Source organism: Protopterus annectens, chromosome 11.part0 (genome assembly GCF_019279795.1).
Source record: "Protopterus annectens isolate FY-2018-M chromosome 11.part0, PAN1.0, whole genome shotgun sequence".
NCBI lineage: Eukaryota > Metazoa > Chordata > Ceratodontiformes > Protopteridae > Protopterus > Protopterus annectens.
In genome coordinates, this window is record NC_056745.1 from 1422967392 (window position 1) to 1422986184 (window position 18793).

The following is an 18793-nucleotide window of genomic DNA, read 5'->3' on the forward strand; positions in this document are numbered from 1 at the left end:
CTCTACCTGGTACAGATGGCACTATCTCATATCATCACACCCCTTTTTACTGTTTTCTACAATAGAATATTTAATATAAAATGTATTTAATGCATATAATTATTTATATATGCATATAAATGTGCATATTTTGTATATAATACAAAGTCACAAATAATTTAGAAGTGGCAACAGAGTTGCCTTTTATGAAATATATTCAGTTTCTTATCAAGTTAACTATCTTACTGATAGATTTCAAGGAAGCTGTGAAAGCTGTGATCCAATCCATTAAAGACACTTTAGCAGTACTGCAAATTCTTGAGATTACAGTTCCTTTGCTTTGATCCAAAACCTCTACCTTTGAGTCATATTTCTTGTAAATTTAATATTGAATATTTCAAAGAACAGAACCTATTGTTTTGTTGTATCGAATTGGGTCTTTTTAGATCCTAGTGGCCATTTTTCCCTATATTGGGCAGGTCACAGAGCAAACATCTGTATATGTTTTTTTTTTTTTTACTTTTTGGTATTTGCCATATGTTTAGTTGTGGATCATTTTCAAAGTCTGCAAGATCATGTCAGGCTGATCAGACAGACTGCAGATGAAAGTGTGTTACCTTTCTATTGGGTTTTGTGACCTTGCAATCACTAATATTAGATCTGATCTGGTACCTGAAGGATCGCTCACCTTAACGCCCCCTTTCTATTGGCAACAAATCCCCTTGCATGCTTTGACTCCTCCCCATTCCATATCTCCTGACCTAAGCAGATACTCCAGATCTCATTGCTGCCATTGCAGCTTCAGCATCTCCTGAATGAGCTTGAGCTTTTAGGGGAATATATAGTCTTTTTTTTCTCTGCAGATAAGCAAATTTTGCCTTTTTATTACTTCTGCCAGACTTTTTGTTTTTTGCTTCATCGCTATTTTTCCATACTCCAAAATCGCTTGAATTTTCCCCTTATTCCTACCACTTCACTTGTGCGGAAACAATTTCACTTTACTTAGTGACCTATTTTCTGAAATAAAATAGCTTTTTTAATGTCTTGTGTGTACTTCACAACTTTTTAAAGTGTTTTTGTGTTACCATAAGCAACCGTTTTCTATAGACCTTGTCATGGATAAAGACCAAAAAACAGGTTTTAAAAAGTGGAAAACATGTCAACATGTTTTAGGATTCACATAAGGTGTATGTGGTGTGTTTGGGAGTGGACCATTTACAAAACAACTATGCAATTTGTAAAACATTTAGTTCAAGTCCCTTGCTGGATAGAAAAAATAAGTTGGTTTTAAAAGGGACTGTTACACTCCTGGTCAGTGACAGCAGAGAAATTCCCATTGGAGGACATTAATGAGTTGTCTGACAAACTATCTAAACCTGAGAAAAGAGAAAAACAAATAGAGGATTCTGATGTGGCTGTTGCTGCTGTTTTGGAGAAGTTGTCTCCTGCAAAATTGCTCAGGACATCTTCCCTTCCTATACTAGTACCCACTTCTGTGGCTACTCCAGTCAGATCCTGTTCACCCTCTCAACAGGAGTTGTCAGGAAATACCGACTCAGTACCGAGAATGTTTCTTCTGAAGAGTTACTGTCCAAGTTTTTGTCTTCTCAGCCAGCCTCTGCATCTTTATTTAGATCCGATGGGTCCCTTTGGAGCCCTAACCTTGTTGATTGGGAGCTTTCTTGAAGGCTCAGGTTTGATATGGTATCTTCTCAGCCCCTTTAATGCCTAGAATGGCTTAAGAAGACTATCTTCCATACTTGTCTGCTATTCCTCCTCTGTCCCCCATTTTGGTGCCAATAGTGTTGGAATCAATGCCAGTGCCTGTAGCTGCTTATTCGTTTTAAGAGGATATTCCTTTATCCATGTTAAGACCCCCCTCCTGTGTCAGTTAGTGTTTGAGTGCCAACCATGGTGTCACCATCAGGGACCCCCTAGAGCTGAAGGTTTCTACATCGACCTCTTGGTACTGATTTTGATAGTTTTGGGGCAGTTGACAGTGGGTTCAATGTTGACACCTTCAGTGCCAAAATCATCAGAGATGACTTTGGCTCCAGAATGGTTGGAACTTTCTGTTTTCTATTCCTGTGTGCTTATGGCTCCACCCGTACCCACACATTTGATGCTGAATGTTTTGATTCTGAATGTCTCTGTCAACGTTTTGGCACTGGGAGACCACCGCTTGGTGCTTTGAAGGGACAAGTACAAGTATAGGATCCATTGATTCTACCTCTTGACACCACCAAAGCATGGACTTCAACCATACTTCATCAGTGCTCTCTAGGGGCAGAGGACATTTTAGGTCTGCGGTGTGGAGATGTGGGTTGCCTTCTTCCCAAGAAAGTTTAGATGAATCTTCTGTCCGTCTCCCCCAAGAAGTGATGCAATAGGAAACACCTAGACTCTCCCTTCCCAGGTACAGATTTTGACTAAGTAGTGGTGCCCTGAATCCGACACAGAGATACTGGAAATGATGAGGCAGAGGAGGTTTTGGCTCATTGACCCTACCTCTCTGTAGGAAAACATCTTGTAGGAAGCCTACATGTTCTCTCCGTCAATAGCTGGATACAATTCCCGCTGTTGTTGGCTCATCTACAGGGACTTTTCTTACCACAGCACCCCAGTCTTACTTCATCCATCTGGGTTCCCTCACTTTGATGTTCATTCTCTTTATCTGACCAAATAATTAGTCCACTTCTAGTAATGACAAGGGGATACATCCTTCCCAGTAGGGTGGTCAGGTTAATATTTGCCTCTCAAAAGCAGTCTGCTTAGAAGATCATGTAGAAGCAAATGGAAAAAACTTTGCATTGTAGACTTCATACAAGAGGCACAGTCCTTACATTAGCTTCTATTTTCAAGTTGTTACCTTTTTGAGATGCACATTTTGGGAAAGGGGGAGCTTTCCTATTATTATGGTCCATCTAGTGGCTAGTTCATCTTTTCATTCTGGATTCCAATCATTTCCAATCGTCATCCAGACAGGACCAGATCAAATATGTAACTCATGTATTTACCAGAACAATAGATTTGTCTGGATACTGGCACAGTCCTGCCCACTTTTCCCTCTGGAAAAAAAAAAAAGTTCTTCAAAGGGACCAGTAGGATTCCTGAATCTTGGTCTCTTTTTTCAGGGTTCCTTCACAGTTAATAATCGCAGTATGTATATATATTCTAGATGGTGTTAGGATTTTAGCTAGCTATTTTTACTGTATCTGGAGTATCTCCTCAGGGAAGGGGATAAGCTTGAGCTTGTGAGGAGATTCATTACCGAAAGAAAGAGGTGCCAAGACCATCAGTTCTTTTCTAGTGTTCAGACAATTCAGAGAACAGACAAATCTGTCATTCTGGGAAGTAGATGACCTGTATTTAAGTGGCTGAGGCAGAAAAGCTTTGTGTGTGTGTTTAGTAAAGAATTTGACTTGTCTCAAAATTCTTTTGTTGAAAGCCCATTGGACTGGCTGGATGAAACTGAACAGGCGTTGCACACGTGGTTATTGATAAATGGTATCATGTCTTACAGTGGACCATCAGTCTGCCAAGCAGTAAAATCCGAGACCATCTTTGTGGTTGAATATGGGTGTTTGAATCACTGCACTGTGAAGTTAGGAGTAGATTCCCTTGTTATAGTATCTGTCCAAAGGGCTTACTACCATCTAGCATTTTAAGTATAACCAAACCAGAGATGTCTCATCCATAGATTGGTGGCCTACTGAATCACCTGTGTGGAAAAAGGTTAGAGTCCATCATGACCAACCTGGGTGCATCTTAGGTGACCTCCCCAATATCACCACCCCACCCCCGCTGATGAGCTAATAGACTTTGCCTCACACTGTGCATGGAAAGAGGTGGATAATGTGGAGCCTATCCCGAAGCACCCAGATTTAATTTTAGCCCCCTCAAAGGACAGAGCACACTGGAGCAAGGGGGTCCCAGTAGATACCATGGTTGTGTCAGCAGCCACTAAAAAAGAGCTCTCAGAGCAGAGCTCACTTGTCCATCCCCCTAACAGGGAGTTTAGGGCCTTTGACAGATTGGTAACTATGTTTACGCTTCAGCAACCTTTTCCCTGTGGTCTTTGAATTATTTGGTGCACTTCACAAGGTTGTGAAGATATTTGACTAAAGAGCTCTCCAAATCTCTTTCTGGGTCCATGTCTGTGGAGGACCAGAACAAGATATCTTCATAACTGACCATCCTTCAGTCAATATCCAACGCATCCATGAGGCTAATATTCTATGCTGCAGAGGGTACCTCACAGACAGCGGGTTCAGGCATATAGCCATCAGGAGACATTTCTTGATGCAATTATGTGATTTTGCAGAGAACTTGGAGTCTTCATCAGTGCTTCTTTTGATGAATCATCCTTGTTTGGCCCAAAGGTGAAGGAAATGCTCTCCAGAAGTGAGCAAGATGGGTAGACCTTGTATGCCACTGGGATCTGTTGTTCTACTCTGCAGAGACAATTTTCCTGGAATCATTGAGGAGGCAGGAAAATGTGGTTTCACAGGTCCCAGGGTGCTTTCCAAGACTCACAAGGAGATTGTTCCCCAAGAGGCAGATGGGGAAACTCTTAACAGAAGACACTGTCCCTGTGGCAGAAGTGGCCCGCAGAACTAGGATTTGCAGGATTCCTTTTCAGATGATCAGTGCTTCTGAAAGGTTGCCAGGCCGCTGTTCTCTGGAGGCAGACAGGAGGTGCTAGTCTCTGCACTGTGAACCCTGAGCATCCATCAGATATCAAGTACTTGTACAAGGGACAGCCCCTGTAGAATAACTTCTTTGACTTAAGTGATTTACTGGTACTACCTTCATGTGTTTTTTTTTCTGTACCATTTTTAGTCCCACTGTTTGACAACCATCAGTCCTTCTGCAGTTGATTAGCTGATGTATACCCATACCCCACTGGGTGGTGATAAATGTTGGGAGGCCATCATCCAGGCAGCTTTCATTTAATTTTTATTTATTTATTTTGGTCCTATGCCCTCCATTAGAAGCTAATACACAGGGGCTTGGTGTACCACCTTCTTTTAACATACCCATTCCTGTGCATGCCCTCTAAAAGCTACCACAAAAACACAGATTGGCAAAGCCAACTGCACATCCATTCCCCGTTAAGCTGCATGCTGTACACCCCTTTTTGTATTAGGTATCAACAGTGTAGTGGGCTAGACCTCCTCCGCTCTCAGGATTGGTTAGCCAGCTTTAGCCACTCAACCCCAATCCCCCTCTCTCGCTTCAACTTCTACAGCAACCAGTCACTATTTGATCATGAGCTGTCTGGCTTTCAGTCAGGATTTCATCCCTGTGTGCAATGGGGCTGATGTTTAAGATGTTTGTTCTGTCTCAGGTGACATTTCTTTACTTGCTCTCCTGTCCCTAAGTATGCTGAATCTCTAAGCCTCCATGTATGAGCTAGTTATGTGAAGTAATACAGCAGTGCTCTGAAGTGAAACGTGGACTGTATATGGTAGAAATGTTGTAGTTTGTGATGGAGGGGTTAGTCATGTTTATTCTTAGTGCATCATTTAATATGATTACAATAATCCAAGCAATTTAAAATGAATGAAATGGGCAAGGAATACATGGCTATGTTTTCAATTATTTAAATGTTTTGGGAGGTTTGCTTCTGTTTACTCTGTGGGATACTTACCAAAGCTGTTTAGACTCCTGGATTAAGTTTCAGAATTAAAACATAAGACTTTATAGCTTGAATTAACCATTGTAGGCTAATGCATATAATCAGACTAGTAGAAAATAATGTTCTATTTTGCACATCATTGGTAGACGACCTGTGTTGACCTTCAAGACTAAATCAGACTGTTAATTTTGTGTCCTGGATCCTTGTATAATACCACATGTAAAAATGTGAGTTATTAAAGAGCTCTGTATTTCTGACATTTAGAGTCGAGTATGAAGATGTGGCCAGAAATTACTGACCTGCTCCCTTCTTGCATAAACAGCATTTAAATATTGTGCTGTTAGGTGGCTCACATATTTATCCCACCTCATTTAAGTCGAGTGGTTCATTGATCAGTAGTTCTGCACATTTTGTACATGATTTATTTTAATCTCCCGCATTACCATTTTAAGTTGGATGACTTTTAGTTTTAATATTTTTATGTGCACTAAGGCAAACTTCTTATACTGTATCAAGGTAGGACTGTACTGTAGGGGATTGTTGGTACTGATACTGTTGGCTTGGATTCATATAGGATTGTTAGCAAGTTCAATTACCATTCACAGCTACATAGTAAAAAATATACTAAAACTTCTTTCTGAAGTAATTAAATAGGGGATAATTAAAGAGATGGCAAATAACCATTCTTTAGCCATGCTTGCTTACAGCTGTTGTACTGTGATGTGATTCATAAGTCCTCAGAATTCTGTTTTCTTTCTGCTTTTATGAGAACAGTTTATATGCTTGGTACATCAAGTAGTTCCCTGTATTGCAAACATACATATTTTATAAGTGAAGGCACGTACTTAATGAAAATCATGTGACAATGACAACAGCATAGCTTTAACCATTGCATTTAACCTGGTAGTTGGGGAGGTCCTGAATGTTTATATGTTCTGACTTTACAGATATGAAGTGTGTGTGTGCCTGTGTTGCCATCAAAGGACTATGGTATTTGCTGTTTTCTACTTGTGTCTACTGCAACGTGATCAGTGCGAGTCATGTAGGAAACAGTTTGTATCCAAGTATTGCAACATGATCCGTGCAAGTCATGTAGGAAACAGTTTGTATCCAAGTACTGCAACGTGATCAGTGCGAGTCATGTAGGAAATGGTTTGTATCCAAGTACTGCAACATGATCCGTGCACGTCATGTAGGAAACAGTTTGTATCCAAGTACTGCAACATGATCAGTGCGAGTCATGTAGGAAACGGTTTGTATCCAAGTACTGCAACGTGATTAGTGCGAGTCATGTAGGAAACAATTTGTATGCAAGGATGTTTGTGATTTGTATCCGTGACTTTTAGCAGGTCCAGGTAATCACAAAAAAAGACCTCTTTTCCGCAGAGACATGGGGAGAAATGCTGTATAACAAACAAAAAAAACATAAGTACATCATAGGTGAGGTAGCATGATAATTAAACTTGTAAACTGGTAGCATGATAATTAGGCAAAAGATGCGTCAGGTAAGATATTTTATGGTTATTTACAGACCTACATACATACAAAAATAAACATGTCTTACATAATAAGCACATCTTATAATGAGTTAAAAATATTGCAGTACAAATCAGTCAGTTAATGTCAAAAGCAGTTTTCAGTATTTGAGGTTTCCAAAGTAGTATCAGTGTAATAACTCCCAAAGTAGTAGTAGTTTGATCTTAGATAAGGATAGGCATTTGTGGAAGAAGTGAAGTTGAAAGTTAAAGAAGGCGAAGGTGTATTTAGACTAGTCACGAGTGTAATGGTAAGCAGGAGAGAAACACATGCAAACAGAAAGTGTAGGTAGGATAACTAGTTTGGCTAGAACATTGACATAATCTAACATTTAGTTTCTCTTATAACTAAGCTTATTGTCTATTTTCCTAAGTGATATGGATTTGGTATGCCATATCTTGGAGATATAATTGAAGTAGACAGCATCCCCTGATGAGTTATGACATTTAGATTGCTGAGCCAGAAGTTTATTTGTAGAGCAAAAGGCCTGTCTGCTAGAGTTATGCAGCTGCAGGAGAAGATGCAGGGAAGGGCATACATCGGGTTGGTAAAGTATGGAATGAGCAGTTTTTGGCAGAAGGAATTTGACAGCTTAGGAATTCTATCCACTTTTTTTTGAGGATGCAAAGCAGTGATGGAATCTTTTCTGCAAAATTAGCCATGAATTTGACAATTTTATTTTTTGCATTGTTCAACCTTTCGTAGAAGGCGGTTCGGTAAGTTAATCAGGGTAGGGGTATTAGGAGAGAAGCATGTGCAGTACATTTATGACCTATGCCAGTGAGAAATAGTTGGCTTTGTATAGACTTAGTGAGTTTTCTTTATGACATTAGGTATATGAATATCAAACTTGAGCTCATCATCAGTTGTTACACCAAGTAACTTGGTGTTGGAAACCTACTCAAGTTTAATGTTTTGAGCAGAGGAAATATTAAAACTATTTGAGTCTTGGTAGCTGGTTTTAGACAGGAAGAGCATCAGTTTAGTTTTTTTTTTTTTTTTTTTTTTTAGCATTAGTTACTGCTGTCCTGCATTGTAGGTTTCTTGAGTAATGGTCTGTAGATGTCCCAGGTAGGGGGCGAAGCAAATGATTACAGCATCATCTTCGTATTGAACCATAGTTAATGGAGATGTGACAGTGTAAAGCTTATTTATGTGTATGTTGAATAGCAAAGGTCCAAAAATGGATGCTTGGGAGATAGCTATTGTGACTGGGAGGAAGGAGGAATGTGTTTTGTCACCTTACTGCAGGTGTGATTATTTAGGTAGGTCTTGATCCATGATAATGTTGCGGAGGTAAGTTAAGTTCTGCTGGGGTTTGAATGAGTTTTGGGTGTGGAACAGTATTGAATGCCTTGGGCATGTCCATAAATTGGCTGAGACTGGTTTACCAGCATTATGATGTTGATTGATATTGCCTGTACATAGGTAGGTCAAATAGCGGCAAAGCAGTAGTGGTGCTATGGTGGGGTGGAAACCATGTTGGGTAGGTGAGAGACAATTATTGTTGAGTAAATACTGGAAGATTTGAGTGTGCACCTAATGCTCCAGGATTTTTGAGAGAGATGGAAGTGTAGCTATGGGTCGGTAGTTACCTAGTTCATTAGAGTTTCCCTTCTTATGTAATGGCACAATGCATGATTGTTTTTTTATTTCAGGAACATAACTCAGAAATTTGTCTCTCTCCATCTCTTTTGTCAGCTAATAAATACTACGCCATCAATGAAAGAATGCTGTGTGTAGACATTCTCAGTTATATTGTGCTATAGATATGAAAATACTTGAAATTAATTAGCAAGAGTGTTGGACCATGGGAACGTTTACCCACTGAAAAGCTGGTATACTTGAATCCATGCAGTCCTTAACACAATCAGCTTTTAGAGAAAAATGTTAAATTGTTCTCCATAACAGATGCAGATGAATCAGCTTAAAGGGTAGTATTAGAGTGGTGTAACTTTTTTCTCAATTGTTTTTATGTATGCAATTGAAAGTTCTCTGTCAACAGTATATGACTGCATATGCTATATGTATTTTTTATTCATATAATTTTTCTGTGGACCTGCTGAAAACGGGCCTTTTTATGAGTTCAGAAAGCAGTTCCCAGGTAAGAAAGCAAGTAAATAAATGAGTTGATACAAATAAGTAGCTTGACTGTTTGGCCTTCATTTATGAAGTGTGCATTTTTTTCTCTATTTTTCACTATTTTTGTTCAAGTTTATCTTTAGTCCAACAGGTCCAGGCTCTTTCAGATGTCCTACTTTTGACATTAACAATTGCTTCTATAGACTCTGGAGCTTTAGCATTAACTTATTTTTGTATGTGTGAAGCATTCCCACTGTATCAAAAACTGTAGAGTATGATTTTGTAATTTGAACATAAATTAAGTTTTAAACTCTGCAGCCTAGACCCATTCATCAACTCTTATATCTCATTCTTTTGAGTGCTTTCTGTCTTAGAAAGAATCTGAATGGCACTCAAGCTTCTGATAGTATACCTCGCATGCTGTCTTAGCTCCGTTTCAGCATTCGTCTCAACTCGATGTCTAATATCAAGCGGCATTGTAAGTGCCGCATTTTGTCAGAATCACAGCAATTCTTGTCCATGAAGCCGAAACCTCTAAATAACGAAAGTGCATAATCGCGAATAGGACTATGTGAAATTCGCATTTATGCATTTTCATTATCATACGGATGGTGTCTGCAGTTTAAGGTGAGTGAGTGTGCGTTACTGGTTTTTGTAACTTGTATGAGTGGGTCAGGGTAGGGAGGTGGGGGTGTGTTGGCTGTGTGTGATTTTTTTTTTTTTACTATTTGTGCGATCTCAGAGTTAGTATGATTAAGTAAGGGGGGTGCAGGAGGGCTTGCCCCCCCCTCATATGTGTAGTGTAGGTTTGTGTCTGTGTGATGTGTTGTTTTTCAGTGATGTTCATCGTGTTTCACTGTTGCAGTCATCATTGTCGGGTTCTTCCTGCCTGCAGGCAGCCCTCGGTCGGCCAGAATCCCAAAGTCTGGGTCCGGCGTCGGCTGTGTACTCATCCTCCCTGACATCAGTGCGCCAGGGGTACAAAGCTCCCAGCCGACGCCATGTTCTCCAGTCTTTCTTGCTGTGCGGTGGAAGCAGTTCGCAAGTGCCGGTCGGCTGACTCCTGTTATTTTTGGTGCTTCATACCGAAGACATTCTTCTTTTCAAAGCTAAGTACCCCGTTGGGGAAACCTTTTTCTTGCTCCAGTCCAATGTCAGAAAAAGTTAATAATTGTATTTCATGTGGGAAGCAAATACCTCATAAGGATTTTCATTCTTACTGTATTCCTTGCCTAGGCCCTGACCACGACGTAGCTAGTTGTCGGTTTTTTGCTAGATTTAATCAACGTACTATTAAACGGAGATCCGATTTTGCCTTTTATTACTTTGGGAGGCGATTTAATTATAACATGTCGTCGGACACGCTTCCGACTACCGGAGTTCATAAAAGGCGCAAGGATAAAGATAGGCCTCCGAGGTCCAAATCAGACGACAGTTTACAATTAGAGCCAGCTGCCGGTTCGGCCATCGTCAGTGAGGTGCTTTCGCAGCTCCTGTCGGCCATTACAGAACCGCTTGCCGATACGAACTCCCATGAGGAGCCAACTAGGCCTTCGCATATTCCAGGTGCAGGACCTTCGGATAATGCTCCCTCGGATGGGTCCAGAGCCGCTGTGCAGGTACCGGCTTCCGAGGGGGTTTTCAGGCCTACGCAGCTTCAGGTAAAGACAAAGACTGAGACTCCTTCTAAAACAAAGACTCAAGCCCAGGCATCCTCTGATCCGGGACCTAAATCTCAAAAACAAATGCTTAAAATGGCGGAGGACTTGCTAACTATGTTTAGGGGTTCCCATCCTCCTCCAGACAAAAGGCCAAGACAAGAATTGGATTATGAATCCTCTGATCAGGTATTTATCTCTTCAGTGTCTTCCTCTGAACAGGATTATACTTTCCCTCCTTATGAGGATTCTGATGCTGAGGAATCCATTCCTTCAGCTTCTCCTCCTGAAAATTACTCTTTTGGGGAAACTTTACATGACATGAGGGAACATTTTCACTGGGAAGGACAGGAGTATCCTGAATCTAAGAGAAGGCTTAGGGATTTCCTTCTTCTTTCCCAACACAGACCCCTGGCTATTCCTCCTATTTTGGATATTGTGGATGATGTCTTTACTGAGTCTAATTTAACCCTTGACTCCTTTCCTCCGGCCCCTGCTAAGCCTGATAGATATTACAGAGTCCCTGACTCTCACCAGTTTCTATTTAAAAATCCTACTGCTGATCCAGAAACCATTTCTCAGGGTCCTAAGGGTGTTAAGGCCGCCACTGCTAAGAACCCTATTCTGTCAGATAAGGATTCTAGAGCTTTGTACACTTCTGCTCCTTTATCTATTAGGGCTTTGAATTGTCAATTTCATATGTTGAAATATCAGCAATACCTTTTGTCTGTTATGAAACAAAAAATGTGTACCATTTCTGCATGTGCAGACAATAAGGAATTACAAGATTTGATGCATGCTACTGAGCAGGTGGGGAAACATACCTTACACTGTGGTTTTGATGCTTTGGAGGCTTCTTGCAGGGCGGCAGCCACTGGCACAGTCATTAGAAGGCATGCTTGGTTAAAGGAACAAAATTTGCCTGATCAAGTAAAAGCAAAATTGCTGGATGCTCCTGTTCAACATAATGTTTTGTTTGGGTCTAAGGCTGAAGAGGTTATAAAGAAAATGGAGGATAAGGCAAAATCCATGCAAACGGTTAAGGATTTCTTACAAGTTCAGCCTCCTAGATTTAGCAGAAATTGTCCAGCTAAGAATTGGTCCTTTCCCAGCTTGGACAGGCCTCAGAGGGGTAGGTATAGGTGCCCCAGAGGGAGGGCCCAAGCACAGACCTCGTATAGACCTAGACAGTGGAGTGCTTCCACCCCCAGGGGTGGAGAAGATAGGTCTCAACCTTATAGGAAACAGGCTCAATGACTCCCCCTGCATGGCTCCAGGAACCTCTCTCCTGGAAGCTCCTCTGGGAGGAAAACTTTCTCTTTTTCACCGAAATTGGACTTGCATAACCCAAGACAAGTGGGTTCTGGATGTAGTTTTAAGAGGTTACAAATTCCACTTTCACACCTTACCAAAACCAAACAGATGGCCAGACCTACCAAAAACTCAATGGACGGAGGCATTAAAACAGGTGAGGTCCCTCATGACTATGAGGGCCATAGAACTGGTTCCAAATTCAGAGATGGGACAAGGCTTTTATTCAAGACTCTTTCTAGTTCCCAGAAAGCAAAATACTTGGAGACCTATCCTGGATCTGACAGTCCTAAATACTTTCCTGGAGATACCAAAGATCAAGATGCTTACTCTGCAGCAGCTCCTGCCAATGTTGAGCAAAAATGCATGGATGGTGACATTGGACTTAAAGGAGGCTTACCTACACATTCCTATCAGACAGGAGTGCAGAAGATACCTCAGGTTCAGGGCAGACTCGAAACATTACCAATTCTCTGCGCTGCCCTTTGGCTTGTCTACTGCGCCCAGGGTCTTTACCAAGTGCCTGGCACCAGTAGTAGCTTACTGCAGACTCAAGGGAATTCAAATTTACCCTTATCTGGACGACTGCCTTATTTAAGCAGACAGCAAGGACATCTTACTCCAGCATCTGGAATTTGTTCAGAATCTACTCAAGTGCCTGGGATTCACTGTGAACATAAAAAATTCAAATTTGGCACCCACTCAACAGATAACTTTCCTGGGTGCTCTTTTAAGCACTACAACCCAGGTGGCATTCCTGACGCCAGAAAAACTACAGCTGGCTTCAACTTTCAAAAGCCTGGTGTTAATGTCTCCGCTAGCTGCAAGGAAAGGCTTTCTGCATCCTACTCATACCATATGCAAGACTGCATATGAGGAAGATACAACGGTACCTAAAAAGCGTATGGTCCCAGCATTGTCAGAGTCTGGAAACAGTGATTGCTGTCTTGCCTTGCCTGCAAAAGGAATTTCATTGGTGGGCCACGGCATGTCTTCAAAACAAAGGGAAAGCCTTCAGTCTACCTCCAGCCAACCAAGTGATAACTACAGACGCCTCAGATTATGCATGGGGAGCCCACTTGCAGGGGAAAGGCCTGCAAGGTTTTTGGACAGAGGATCAGAAGCATCTACATATCAATTTAAAAGAGCTGTTAGCTGTACAGAATGCACTCTTGGCTTTCAGGGATCTTTTACAGCCAGGGCAGCTACTGATACAAACAGACAACACCACAGTTATGTGGTACATAAACAAGCAAGGGGGTTCATACTCCTACCCCCTTTGCAGACTAGCCATGACTCTATGGAACACAGCACTAGCTTGCAAAGTGGATCTACAAGCTCAATTCCTGCCAGGGAAACAAAACACTCTGGCAGACAGCCTGAGCAGGAATCTGTCAGACCCACACGAGTGGATGCTAGACACCCAAATATTCAAGATGATTACAGAAGCCTGGGGTTGCCCGGACATAAATCTATTTGCATCTCCCCACAACTACCAGATACAGACTTTTTGCACAAGGACATATCACAAGCTAGCATGGAAAGTGGATGCTCTCTCATTCAGTTGGAGGAACCTCTCGGGGTATGCCTTCCCACCACTGCCTCTTCTACCAAGGGTGTTATTAAAAATAAAACAGGACAAACCAAAGATGATCTTACTAGCCCCGAATTGGCCTCGACAATTTTGGTACTCGACACTGATAAATCTATCCCAGGAACCTCCTTGGATTCTACCTCCGATTCCAAATCTTTTGTCTCAACATCAGGGCCAGGTCCTGCACTCTCATATCAAAACTCTCAGCCTGGCGTATTCAGGGTCTATAATTACTCCTACCCTTACCAAACAGGTTATGGATGTCATCTTAGAAGCCAGAAGGCCTAGCACTAGGAAATCTTATGCAGGTAAATGGAAGAGATTTTGCACCTGGATGCAGGCTCAGGAATCGGATCCTCACATTCCAAATATTCCATTGATTTTACATTACCTAACAGATATGTTGCATAAGGGTTTATCTTTTTCTTCCATAAAAATACATGCCTCAGCTATCTCTGCACATTATAATACAGATCCTCCAATTTTTTCACATCCACTTCTGAAACAATATCTCAGAGGAGCAAAGAATTTAAGGCCCCCTAGGACTCCACCCATTCTTGCTTGGGACCTCAATTATGTATTGGAAAAGCTTACTCTGCCTCCTTTTGAGCCTGCTGCCACATCCGATATAAAGTATTTATCATGGAAGACTGTTATCGTACTGGCTTTAACTTCAGCCAGGAGAGTCTCAGAGTTACAAGCGCTCATGGCTGTGGTACCTTACACTATTTTTCATCAAGACAGGGTTTCTTTGAGGACTAACCCTACTTTCATGCCTAAAGTGGTTTCTAAAGTGGCTTTAAACCAAACTATTCACCTGCCAACTTTTTTCCCTAATCCACAAAATAAGGGGAAGAGGAACTTGCATTCTTTGGACGTACACAGGCAGCTTCACTTTTACCTGGACAGAACCAAGGATATCAGGAATACAGAACAACTGTTTGTTTCTTATGCAACAAATTCCCAAGGCAAAGCTATTTCAAAACAGACCATTTCTAAATGGATTGGTCATGGAATCAGATTTTGTTACTCTCATCATGGAAAGCAAATCCCTGGAAAATTAGGACTCACTCTACCAGAGCTGCTGCTACTTCAGCTGCCTTTCTCAGGGGAGTCCCTACCAAAAATATTTTGAAAGCTGCAACTTGGAGTTCAGTGCATATTTTCTCTAAGCACTATAATCTCCCTCTTTATTCTAAATCTAGAGCAGGATTTACTTCTGCAGTCTTGCAAGGCCTTCTAGCCGCCCCTCCTACTCTATAACCACCACCCTTTATCTCAGCTTTGGGATTCAACCCTACAGTTATGACTGCAACAGTGAAACATGATGAACATAGTACTGATGTGTACACTTACATAAATGTAGATGTTCGAGTGTCTTCACTGTTGCAGTCTGGGTTACCCACCCTCCTGTCCCCTCTTATATTTTTATTGGTGTGGTTCCCTGCTTCATTACTTTTAGCCTTTATTTTTCGGCACATGACATCTGGGGCAAGAAAAACTGGAGAACATGGCGTCGGCTGGGAGCTTTGTACCCCTGGCGCACTGACGTCAGGGAGGATGAGTACACAGCCGACGCCGGACCCAGACTTTGGGATTCTGGCCGACTGAGGGCTGCCTGCCAGCAGGAAGAACTCGACAATGATCACTGCAACAGTGAAGACACTCGAACATCTACATTTATGGTAAGTGTACACAACTGTACTTTTTGTGGTGTGGGTGTTATGGTTTGTGTGTTGTGTGCTGTATGCTGTGTGTTCGGTGTTGTGATTTCATGGTTGTGAGGTGTCGGTGTTTTAACGGTTTCGACTTTATACTGTCGAAATGCTGAAATTCGATATTTCAGCATTTCAGCAATATCAAGTGAAACCATATATATATACATACATGCACACACACACATATATATATATATATATATATATATATATATATATATATATATATATATATATATATATATATATATATATATATATATTTTTTATTTATTTTTTTAACGTGTTTCTTAGTAATGGCAGTGGTGGAATGATAGTAATCACTAGCAGGGTTTGTAAGGGTAGGGTGCAAGTATCTACTCATAACCTGCTGAATGCTATTGAGTTCATTCATCGTTTAAACTAAACACAGCTGAATTTCAGGATTTTTTAAAGCAGGTGTGTTAACTTTAAAACAGAGACTTTGGAGGTGTGTAAGGACAACTTGGCCCACTTATAGGATAAGCCCGATATCCTAGTTGGCCTGCATTCTAGCCCTTCTTACTCTTACAAGTTTTTTAATGCCTGATATACAAGTCCTAAATCCTGCAACTCCATTTCACTTTGCAGGCTCCTAATGAGATATATTTACGAAAATCTGCTACTGCAAGTTGCCACTGAGTTGTCCAGCCTTGAGCTTGAAATTTTATTGCATTGCTTATGATTTTATGTTTTGATATTGGGAACTTGCAGCAACACCAAGAACAACACTATTGAAGACCCTGTCTTTAGGTCCTCAGATACAAATCTCACACGCACAAAATTTGTAATTGCTGAGGACTGGAATGTCAGTAATACTGCATTGATACTTAACCATGGAGGGTTACCATACAGGGCCCTGTACCTACCATTGTTCCCTGAAATCTCTGCCTTCCAGGAAGCCGAAAGATATGACATGCTGATCACATAGTTAAAGCATTAGGGTTTTCAGTTATGACTAACTCTCTTTCTCTTTAGAGTTACACACACACACACAGTATATAATGCATGCTTATATGCATGTAATGCTTTGTAACAGAAGTTTGCTACAGGAGTGATAGATACTAATTTTATGTGAAAACTACGTAGTGTACCAAAACTCTTTCAGCAACTTTTAAAGCCCATACACCTCCCAGGCTAGGGGTTATGCCTTTCACATTCCTGCTACTTTTGTATACTAACTTCAAGATTACATAAGTTCATAGGCATTTACTAGGCTAACGACCACAAGGGCCTTTTTAAGCTTAGCCATGCATCCCATTGTATCAGAGTAAAGTGAATTTTATACTTATTGCACTAATTGCATATTTGTGATTGGTACGCCAATGTGCAACTGCAAAATGTCAAATGCAAGCCATACATTTAAAATCAGACATAAATTTTGAGAGATTATGTATGTATAATACTGTGTTTGTTTTGCATTATGTGTGCATTTCTTGTAAGTTTTGTCTTTCCTAACCTTTCTGCATAAGTGTAATTGTCCTGATTGCTGGTGACATAGGCAATGCCTGAAAGGTAACCAGTTCAGTTCACTTACCCAGTTAATAAATAAGAAATAAATATGTTGCGTCATTGCTTGCCTACTTGCATGATCCTGATCTGAGTGACTGTCTCAAATAGATACACAACTTTCAAGCCCCAGAACTGTTTCTATGCATAATTAGACATTTTTCTGTTTCCCTGGATGAATACATTTCAGGGAGCAGACGGACGTGTTCATTCATAAAACTTTAATATTTAGTAGCTTTTTAGATAGTGCTCTTCACATTTTTCCATTGATGCCCATTAACATGATCCTGGATACATTAAAGAAACAGAATAACTCCCATTGACTTAATATTAAGAGCTATTTACCAGACTGCTTTTATAAGAAACCAGAGTCGGACAGATTTAAACTTTCATTTCCCTCACTGATTTGTATGCTAGTCTTTACAAGTGTCATATTTTCTCAGTTAATACTGTTTCATTGGCCTTGATTTATTCTGTTAGACAAGCTTCTAAATCAGTAGCTCTGAACTGCATTTCACCAGTGGCTGTACTGCCAGCATCTTATTTATTATTTGTGCCTGGTTACCCATTTCATTTATCAATTTCTTTGAATGACACACATTCTGCCATAGTCCTTCTACCTCTGCATCATAACGTTTGTCACTGTCTTGCCCCTCAAATCAGTCTCTTAAGAAAAGTTTCTGTGATTATGCTGTTCACCATTGTGAATTGACTCTGAATTTGAGGAGCAAAGAAAATAACCCTTCATGTTTTAGGAAAACTTTTATTTCTCTTTCTCAAAGTAATTTTAAATTATCTGAGCTTTCTGTCTTGTGGATATAATGCGATTGAGGGGAGGGGTTTGGTGGATATTTTAGAGATCAGGCATTTTGTTGATTTTTATGTCTGATGAAGTTCTGTATATTGTATAGAGCACGAAAGCGCTTAGATGCATTTTTAAATAAATTTGATTGAGTGTTAGTCACATAGTTTATTATATTGCAGGATTTTTCATTTGTGTATGATTTTATCAATGGACATCCATGGTAAGATGCATAGACTTTGGTTGCTGGTTAGACTGTTGTACATTTGTACAGTCTTCTTTGAGGTTGGTTCATGATTGTATGTTGGGAAAAGAGGTTATGATTATCACAAAGTTAAAAGGGGATTGTGGGGAGGGAGTTGTAATGGATATTTTGAAAACAGAAAGAACAGCTCTGCAGTGTAGATTATTAAGCCTTAACTATTACGCATGCAATACTGGCCTGATTAGCAGTCCAGGCACAGGTTGTGGGGGTGTTGGAGATAACTGGAGAGAATGCCTGTTCACCTGTCTGAGTGGAGGTCCATCCAAGAATCCTTGGTGGAGACCACAGATTGCAAAGGGGCACTTAGCACAAGAAAGGGCCTTTGAGGATTGTAGCTCTCGGATGCAGGTGGCAGGTTTTGCAGCTGTTCACTACATTCCCTTCCTTGTGCAGATGCTTGGGGAAAACATAGGACCATCAAGAGAAAAAAGTGAAATTTCCCTACAAGGATGATATCATCATGGCCCAGGGGATGATTGGAACATAGAGCTGTTGCCACTAGAAGAGCAAGTGGAATAGTGGAGCATTTGTGAGGGTGTAGGATAGATGCTCAGAATGGGACCAGAGAAGAAAAGAAAAAGACTATGGGAAGAAATATTCAAATACTAGGGAGGTGAATCAACAGAAATAGGGGTGCTGACGCCACAATACAAGTACAGATGAGCTCTACCTGTATGTAT

The 18793-nt window shown here is 40.8% G+C and overlaps 1 protein-coding gene across 6 annotated transcripts in view; it reads left to right on the top strand.

The window, feature by feature from the left end:
• The window catches only part of ST7 (suppression of tumorigenicity 7), a 1957536-nt gene that overhangs the window by 1883180 nt on the left and 55563 nt on the right, over positions 1 to 18793 (top strand). The gene's annotated exons all lie outside the window — the stretch shown is intronic.